The sequence below is a fragment of the Coenobita brevimanus genome, chromosome 80, assembly GCF_032717465.1.
Source record: "Coenobita brevimanus isolate Jiangsu-jjx chromosome 80, ASM3271746v2, whole genome shotgun sequence".
Taxonomy (NCBI): Eukaryota; Metazoa; Arthropoda; class Malacostraca; order Decapoda; family Coenobitidae; genus Coenobita; species Coenobita brevimanus.
Window position 1 is genome coordinate 20,509,745 of NC_137033.1, and position 8,263 is coordinate 20,518,007.

Consider the following 8,263-nt stretch of genomic DNA (forward strand, 5'->3'; position numbering starts at 1 on the left):
GGGTGGGGTGTAATGGATTAGGATCGGGGTGGGGTTCAGTGGGGTACAATAGGGGTGGGATACAGTGGAGTAGGAGCGGGGTTGTGTGGGGTGTAGTGACGTATGATCGGCGTTGGGTGGGGTGCAGTTGGGAAGGATCGAAGTGGGGTGAAGTGCAGTGGGGTAGAAACGGAGGTTTGGGGGTTCATTGGGGTACGAACGGGGTTGCGTGGGGTGAAGTAGAGTAGGATCTTAGTTGAGTTTGGTGCAGAAGGTTAGGATCGGCTTTCGAAGGGGTCCAATGGGGTAGGGTCGGGGCTGGGAGGAGTGCAGTGGTGTAGGATCGGGGTGGGTGGGTGCAATGGGGTAGGGTAGGGGTTGAGGAGGGGGCAGTAGAGTTGGATGGAAGTTGGATGGGGAGCAATGGGGCAGGATAGGGGTAGGGTAGGGTACAGATGGGTAGGAACAAGGTTGTTGGGATGCAGTAGGGTTGGATTAGAGTTGGGTGAGTGTAGTGGGGTAGGATCTGCATTAGGTGTGGTGGAGTGGAATAGCATCAGGGTTGTGTGCGGTGCATTGGGGTAGGATCTGGACTGGGTGGAATGCAATGAGGTAGGATCAGGATGTAGGGACTAATGAGGTAGGAGAGGATTTGGGTGGGTTGCAGTGAAATAGGATTGGGTTGAGTGAAGTATAAGGGAAGGCAGTGGTATTGAGTGGGGTTGCAGTACGGTATGATATGGACGTACCACCACCATAGCACCATACATACTATTATTACACCGTATTTCATCTCCACTAATAAACCATACCAAACTGCCACCACCTGAACATACCATCTCACCACCACCACCATGCCATACCGCATTATCACCACCAGGACCTCACCACATCATACCGCACAAGAGCGAGATATGCCTAGATAATTTCTTTTTTAAATCTCTTGGAACCTACAAATATCCATGTACAAAGCACAAAATACATATATTACATGAACAATGAAGTAATGATCTTATTCCTCTTCATCCATCAGGGTGGGAATGGCCAGGAAGAACAGCCGACAGTGTACAAGGTGAAGCATCATTTCAGTGTCTCACCACCACCACCACACATCCCCGCCAGTCCATCGTCATTCGTCAGTCAACCAAACTACCAAACATCATCTTTTCAACGTCACATATTTCTGATATCTACATAAACAAACTCTAATTATAGCTGTGTAGGAATTTACTCTCTTATCCTGATGATATAGGCGCAGCGTGTGAGGCGGTTGGTGGAGTGAGGAGATGCAAGTGTGTGCAAGGAACAGCATGGTGGAATGATGAGGTGAAACGAGCTGTGGAACAAAAGAAGAAGGCATATAGTGAATGGTTAGCGAGTAGAGGTAGGGGAGAAGATGAGAGAGAGAAGAGAGAGGTATATGTGAGCAGGAGAAGGGAGGTTAAGAGACTTGTGAAGGAGAGTAAAATGAAAGTGGATGAGGAGTTTGGGAGGAATCTGAGTATGAAATGGAGGGAGAGTAAGAAATTGTTTTGGAAGGAGGTAAAGAAAGTAAGGCAGTGTGAAAGGGGAAATAGTAGGGGAGTGAAAGATAGGAGTAATAGATTGTTGGTGGAGAAGAGAGAGAAACTGAGGAGATGGAAGGAGCACTTTGAGGATTTGTTGAATGTGGAGAGTGAGAGCAGTGCGAGTATAAGTGGTTGGGGAATGGCTGGGAGAAGAAGAGATGAGAGGAGGGAGGAAGAGATCAGTAGGGCGGAAGTAGTGGAAGCGATGAAGAATATTAAGTTGGGAAAGGCCCCAGGAATTGATGGAGTGTGTGGTGAAATGCTTAGGTATGGGGGTGAGATTGTTGTGGAGTGGATATGGAAGTTGTGTAGATTGGCTTGGGAAGAGGGAAGGGTTCCAGAGGACTGGAAATCAGGTATAATTGTTCCTTTATGCAAAGGAAAAGGAGAGAGAGAAGTATGTGGTAACCATAGGGGTATTTGCCTACTTAGTGTGACTGGTAAAATATATGGTAGAATACTCATTGATAGGGTTAGGCATATGACAGAGGAGCTAGCTGGAGAAGAACAAGGGGGATTTAGGAAGGGAAAAGGGTGTGTAGATCAGATATTTGTTCTAAGATGTTTAGTGGAGAAGTATCTAGAGAAGGGAAGGAAAGTGTATGCTGCCTTCATGGACTTGGAGAAAGCTTATGACAGAATAGATAGGCAAGGTATGTGGAAGGTATTAAGAATATATGGAGTGGAGGGGAAATTGTTGAGTGCTGTGAAGAGTATGTACGAGGGAGCTAGGGCTACGGTGCGAGTGGATGGTGAACTGAGTGAGTTCTTTGATCTCAATGTGGGACTGAAACAGGGTTGTGTGATGTCTCCATGGCTGTTTAATATATACATGGATGGGGTTGTAAAGGAGGTGCAGGGTAGGGCAGTGGATGTGGGGGTGGCTCTAATGAATGAGGGTGAGATTTGGAAGCTTCCGGTGTTGCTGTTTGCTGATGATACAGTACTGTTGAGTGAAGATGAATGGGAGTTGCAAGGTTTGGTGAATGAATCTGGGACAGTGTGTAGGAGGAGGAAGCTGAAAGTTAATGTAAACAAAAGTAAAGTTATGGTGCTTGAGAGGAATTAAGTCACAGAGTGTGCATTGAGGTTGGATGGTGAGGATATGGAGAATGTGAGTGCATTCAAGTACTTGGGTAGTGTGTTGAGTAAGGATGGAACTTTGGGGGATGAAGTGCGTGAAAGGGTACAGCAGGGAAGGAAGGTTGTTGGTACACTGAAAGCAGTGATGAGAAATAGGGAGGTGAGTATGGATGTTAAGAAGTCACTGCGTGATAGTATTGTGATCCCTACCCTGACTTATGGAAGCGAGGCATGGACCTTGCAAGAGGGGAACAAGTCAAGAGTGAGAGCAGTGGAAATGAGTTACTTGAGAGGAGCATGTGGAGTGACGTGGAGGGACAGGTTGACGAATGAAGAAGTGAAGGAACGCTGTGGGGTGGATGTGGATGTGGTTGAGAAGATTAGGAGAAATACACTGAGGTGGTTTGGACATGTGAAGAGAATGGAGAATGAAAGACTGACTAAGAGGGTGTATGTAGGTGAGGTGGAGGGAGGGAGAGGGAGAGGTAGACCGAGGATGAGATGGAGGGATGGAGTTGAGAGGTATATGAGGGAGGGGGGATGAGTTGGGGGGAGGGTAGTCAAATGGTGGGTGACAGAGCGACTTGGAGGCGTTTTGTCTGCGACCACCCTTTGCTGGATTAGGGCGTCGGGCTATAGATAGATAGATAGATAGAGAATAATTGTTACTCTGTATTCTGTATTACTTTCTCCTTTATACGATTTAGTAAAAATCAATTTATTCAAAACTAATACTCAAAAAATCTATCTACCCCAACAGTGAGAACTATGGCACATTTTACTCTACTGCAGTGAGCTATTCATGACGGCTGTAATTTTATTAATATCATTAAGACAACTTACCATTTGAAAGACTGGCCGAGATATTGTGAAAGCTCTCAAATGTACAAGAAGATAGAGAAAGAGCTGAAATTATGATCAAAATATTGGTTATTGCATTATAAGAAATTGACCTAGTTAGTAACCCCGTTCCAAAACTACCCTGACTTTATCCACCAGGAAGCTCAATCAAAGAGGCCCAAGAATGTTTAAGAACTGGCGACGAAACTTGGAGTAAAAACCCCGTAGAGTTATTATAAGTCGTCTCCAGACCGGCAGCAGTCCACACACTTTTTTTTTTTTTTTTTTTTTTTTTTTTTTCCAGGAAGGGAGAAAGTAGGAGAAGAGAGGAAGAGAACAGTTGGGGAAAAACAGAAGGAAAGTTGGAGAGTAACAGTTGGTGGGCTGACCACCTAGCTATTTTGTGTGTGTGTGTGTGTGTGTGTGTGTGTGTGTGTGTGTCATTGTTTTGGTAGAAGTTTATCTGGGTAATGAGTTTTATTTGTTTTTTCTTCTTTTAAAATGATAGTGTTGGATAATTATACTGTTGGTATTTACAGGTTCGTTGGAATATTTGTGTTTTTTGGTTCTTTAATTTTAATTCTTTATGTAGTCTCTCTGACTTTCGTTGGCATTGGAGTTATTTAATTTATTTATTTATTTTATTTATTTATTTATTTTGTTTTATTTTATTTATTTATTTTGTTTTATTTTATTTATTTATTTATTATTATTTTTTTTTTCCGGGTTATTAACCCTCTTACTGTCGGTCTGTGGGTATATGTGGTATTTTGTTATGTTGTAAGCTAGCTAGCTAAGTGTATAGTGGTTGTGGTTCGACGTTGATTAGATTTAGACTGCTGGGAAAGTTTCTGTTTATATTTCTGGTGTTGTTAAGTTGTTGCTGTATTCTGTTAAAGGCCTCATTGTCCCGGTTCTCTATTTTTCGCCAAATTTTCTTTGCCTGTTTATGCAGTCGTATATTAACTGGGTCTATTTTTGTCATTGCATGTAGCTCCTGGGTGTTGTGTGTGTAGGGGTATCTTGTGTTTGTTGCGAATCTTATTGCTTTGTTTTGTATTCTTTGTAACTGCAGCAGCTGTGTTTTACTGAGTGTGTGTGTAGGAATTGGTGGGTAATCTAGAACCGGGAGAACTAGGGCCTTTATTAGGTGTATTTTTAGTCTTATGGTTAATTCTTTAAATCTGAATAGTTTTGTTAGTGCATGGCTGGCTTTCCCTATTCTTTCTTTGATCTGTGCAGTGTATCCATTTTTTGTTATTTTGAGACCTAATATTTTCCCAACATTACTGAATTCAGTTGACTCATTGTTGATGACGAGTGGGGGGTTAAACCTTGAGCCCAGTGCAATGATGGTAAATTTGTTAGTGTTGGTTTTAATTTTCCATTTGCTTTCATAGTCATTAATTATTTCAATTTCTCTTTTTGTTTGTCTGTTTATCATATTTTTGGATTTTCCCCTGTAGGGGATTATTTGCGTGATATCATCTGCGTAACTTATGTTTAGGCCTTTGTTAGGAGGGGGAGTGTCTCTTGTGTATAGTGTGAATAGTGTTGGGGACAGGACACTGCCCTGGGGGACCCCACAGCTAAGACCGAATCTGTCACCCAGGAAGGAACCAACTCTTACCCTTGCACCCCTGCCATCAAGGAAGTTGCAGAGCAACTTCTCCAGAATGACAGGAAGTCCCAAGTGCAGGATCTTGTACTTTATGCCTGGGTGCCAGACCTTGTCAAATGCTTTAGTTATGTCCCTCAGGACAACATGGCACTGTCCCCCATTGGCTTTGTTAATGGCAATTTGTTCTGTCATGAGTGCAAGTGCTTGTGTTGTGCTCCTCCCAATGCGGAATCCGTACTGGAGAGGATTGTTGATGTTATTTGACTCGGTGTATAGGCGGAGTCTGTTGTTCATCACTCTTTCTAGAATTTTGCCTGGTACTTCTAGGAGGGATATAGGCTTATGATTTTGTGGGTAGCGTGGGTCTTTGTCTGCCTTTGGGATAAATTTTAGAGTTGATTGCTTGAATTTGGCCGGGAAGTATCCCGCCGAAAGAGAGGCATTTAGTATGTGTGTAAGTGTGTTGATGGCTGAGTTTGGGAGTTTTTGAAGGATTGTTTTATTTATCCCACTTTCCCCAGGGCATGTTTTCCTCATTTTGTTGATAATGTTATTAATGTCAGTGTTTTCAATTGGCCTTGTTAGTAGTGATGTTCGGTCTGGGCGTGTTAAGTCTGCTGTGTTGTGAGGTGTGATCCTGTGCACGTGTTCTGTGAGGTAGTCCGATACTCTCTGTTCCGTGGGAGATGGAGGCCCCCTGTTCTGTTCTTCGGTAAATACTGCTCTCCATATATCTTTGAGCAGAAGCTCTTTGCCTGCTTCATTGTGATTTTTTTCATTTACCGAGTTGAGCATGTATGGGGGTTCTTTGTTGTTGATTCCTGAAAGTGATCGGACTTTCCTCCAAAACGTTTCTGGGTCGCTATATGTGTGTGTAAGATTTTGCATTATATTCCCCCATGTCTCTGTAAATTCAGTGTGTAGAGTTCTGTGTAGGTGATGTTGTAGGGCTTTGTATGTAGTGAAGTGTTGTCTGTTCCAGCCATTAATCTGTGCATGTCTTCTGAGTGCATTGTACTGTGCTATTATGTTTTGTGTCTCTTGGCTTGGTGTGTATCCTGCCAGTGGTTTATTGTGTGTTGTTGGTATGTGTAGTGTTATGGCTTGTGTGATAGTGGAGTACCACGAGGTGATCATGTCGTCAATTTGAGAGGGTGTTGCGTGTTGGAGGTCAAATGAGTCTGGGAGGTGTGTGTGGATATGTGTTTGGAAGTTTTCCCAGTCTGCTGCTTGAAAGTTTGGTCTAGGTCTGCATGGTGTATAGAGGGGATGGGCTGATATTTCTACGAGAATGGGAATGTGATCGCTAGTTGTTAGCGGTCCTTGCGATACATGTATGTTGTGATGTGTGTTGTAGTTTGTTAATATTATGTCTGGAGTAGTGGTGGCATTATGTGACAGGAATGTGGGGAAATGTGGGCCTATGTGTTGTAATGTTCTGTCTAGGATAAGTTGGTGTAGCTGTGTTCCTACAGTGTTTGTGTCTCTGTAGCCTAGAGTTCTGTGGTGTGCGTTGAGGTCTCCAATCAGGTAGACTGGTGTGTTTCTTCTGAAGAGTGTTATGTAGTCTGGGGTTGGAATGAAATGTCTGCTTGGAGGAATGTAGTCTGTGGCAATTATGATGTTTCCTGTTTGGGTTTGTAGTTCTATTGCTAGTGTGTTTGTTAAGAAATCATCTAGTATTTTGTGTTGTATGTTATGTTTTACTGCAATTGCAGTCCCGTCCATGACTCTGTTGTGTATGTTTGATTTATGTACTTTGTATCCTGGTAATTTAAGTTGTTCATCAGACATGACACCGTGGCTGTTGATTAGTATTATGTGGGGGTCTATGTGTCTGTATGTATTACTTAGTGAGTGTTTTCGCCCCCTCCAGTGAAGGACATTATGTTGAAGTACTTTTAGTGTTTGTGCCGTTTTGTTTTTGTGAGGCGTAGGTGTTTTTGTTGGTTGGGTTTGCTCCTGTGGGGACGTCAAGCACTTCTCTTGCTTTTGTCTTGATGGCATTGGACAGTTCTGAGGCCATGTTCTGCTTGCTGTGGTCTGTCTGGTGCAAGTTGGACTCAGATGAGGCTGTATGATGATGGGTTGGGTTTGTGCTCCTGGTTAGTCTACCTTTTGGTTTAGTAGATGTCGTTCTAGGGTCGTGTTCCTGTTCCTTTTCATCGTCTGTAGTCTCTCCTGTGGCCAGTTCCGTATCTGAGGTTTCGTCGTCGTTGGATGCGTTGTCTGTGTCTTCAGATGCAGTGGAGGCATTCAGGTCTTCGTTGTTTGGCTTCTGTTGTGTCATAGCTACCTTCAGGATTTCATTGACGGGCATCATTTTTCTGATAATGGCCGCTGATGGTTGTTCGTCTGGGAAGATTAGTGCAGGTAGGTTGTTGGATGATAAATAAAGGTTCAGTTTTTGGTTGAAAGTGCCAGGAGATACTGCATTGTGTAGATGTGCGTTGAAAAGGCACATCATGTATTTTGCTAGTGTTTGGTTGTTGTCAAATGATGGACAGACAATGTTGTTGGTAGCCTGTGTCACTGCCGTTTTGGCGATGTCAGCATAGTTTGCCTTGTTTCTCATTGGCTTGTTTTCTTGTTTCTTCTTCTTTCCCTTTTATCGCTGCCTTCCTGACCTTGCACTTCATTGCTAAAGTTCGGTGGTTTTCACCACAGTTGAGACACGATTTGTTTTTTGTAGTGCAGTCTTTCCAGGTGTGGTCGAGAGCTCCACATTCCGAGCAGGCCTTGTAATCTGCAGGTTTGGGACAGTCTTGAGTGATGTGATCTTCTACTTGATAGCACTTGAAGCAGGTCGTCAGAGGTGTGTAGGATTCCCTTGAGATCTGATTTTTTCCAATGGACATGAAGAAGAGGAGAAGGCCCTCCTCTGCTTTCTCCGCCATTTTTACACATCAAATTCTATTTTTAGTGTGTTCGTTCTCTTGTTAGGATTATTAGGGAATTTGATCAGGTTTGCTATTTTAGCCCAGTCTTGAGTTCTTTGAAGTTCGGCTTTGATGTCTTCTTCCTCATTATCAAATATGATGTTGTCAAGTCGATGGCAAATGACTGTTCGTTTACACCTTAGTTCAGTTGGGGGGCTCACGGCCCTTATATACCCTCGGAATCTCCTTACTTAACTGAGGGTTCCCAAATAAATTGCTGTATTTCAGCTTAA